At 41.1% G+C, this 1,631-nt stretch overlaps 1 pseudogene; it reads left to right on the forward strand.

Annotated features, from left to right (window-relative positions):
* Window positions 1-1,030: 1,030 nt before the first annotated feature.
* On the forward strand, window positions 1,031-1,129 carry LOC123461208 (annotated as a pseudogene).
* The last annotated feature ends 502 nt before the right edge of the window (window positions 1,130-1,631 follow it).

Below are 1,631 nucleotides of genomic sequence, written 5' to 3' on the forward strand. Positions count from 1 at the left end.
GGCCAGGGAGTGATGTCCACCCTCTGCTCTTGCCATAGTTTTACCCTGCCATCATGGAGCTTCCCCTCAAGCCTGTAAACCAAAATAAACCTCTTTTTCCCAGAAGCTGCTCTTGGTTGGGTGATTTCTACCAGCAATGCAAACCCAACTGCAACAATTACCATGGGATTTTTTTTTAAAGTTCATTTTTTTATTTTTTGTTTATTTTTATTTATTTATTTGAGAGCAACAGACAGAGACAGAAAGAGGCAGAAAGAGAGAGAGGAGAGTGGGCATGCCAGGGCTTCTAGCCACTGCAAACGAAGTCCAGACACGTGCGCCCCCTTGTGCATCTGGCTAATGTGAGTCCTGGGGAATCGAGCCTTGAACCAGAGTCCTTAGGCTTCACAGGCAAGCGCTTAACTGCTAAGCCATCTCTCCAGCCCCATGGGATACTTTTTATAATCATGGAAAATGTTAGTAAAAATTGAGGAAGAAAAAAAAATGGGTTAAAGACCTCAATGTATGACCTGGAACTCTAAAACTGCTAAGCAGGGAGCACACTATAAGATATAGAAATATGTAAAGACTTTCTGAATGGGACTCCAGTCACTGAGGAAATAAGATCAACAATTGACAAATGGGACCTCATGAAATTGAAAACCTTTTGTACAAGCCAGGCATGGTGGCAAATGCCTTTAATCTCAGCTCTTGGGAGGTAGAGATAGGAGGATCACTGTGAGTTCAAGGCCACCCTGACACTACATTGTGAATTCCAGGTCAGTCTGAACTAGAGTGAGACCCTACCTCAAAGAAGAAAAAAAACTTTTGTACAGAACAGGAAACTGACAACCCAGTGAAGAGGCAGCCTATAGACTGGGAGAAAGCCTTTGCCAGCTACACACCTGACAGAGGATTCATATCTAGGATAGGCAAAGAACTGAAAAAACTTTACCAAGAAAGTGAACAACCCAATAAAAAAGTGGGCTATGAAACTGAATAGAGTTCTTCAAAGAAGAAATAAAAGTAGTTAATAAATAGTTAAAAATGAGTGCTCGCTTCAGCAGCACATATACAAAAATTGGAACGATACAGAGAAGATTGGCATGGCAAGGATGACGTGCAACTTTGTGAAAATATCTAAAAATGAGTTCCTCATCTTTATCCATCAAGAGATGGAAATTAAAGTTACCCTGAAATTCCATCTTACTCTAGTCAGAGTGGCTAGCATAAGAAAACAAAAATGACATCAAATCTGATAAGGATGTGAGCAAAGACAGAGCCTTATTCACTGTTGGTGGGAATTCAAGATGGTACAGCCATTATGGAAACCTGTGTAGAGGTTTCTCAAAATGATAAAAATAGGACCATAGAGATGGCTTAACAGGTAAGCACTTGTCTGTGAAGACTAAGGACCCAGGTTTAACTCCCCAGATGCACAAAATGACACATGAACATAAGGTGGCACATGTGTCTGGATTTCCATTACAGTGGCTGAGGCCCTGGTGTGCCAATTCCCCCCCTTCTCCAAACATAGTAATTTCTTTATGCAAAGGCCAGAGGTTAATACAGACATGCAAAACTGACAAAGTTAACAAGAATAAACAACTAGTGTGTGCTGAGCGCTAAGTATAACATCTAAACTACACCCA

Source organism: Jaculus jaculus, chromosome 5 (genome assembly GCF_020740685.1).
Source record: "Jaculus jaculus isolate mJacJac1 chromosome 5, mJacJac1.mat.Y.cur, whole genome shotgun sequence".
NCBI classification, from domain to species: Eukaryota; Metazoa; Chordata; class Mammalia; order Rodentia; family Dipodidae; genus Jaculus; species Jaculus jaculus.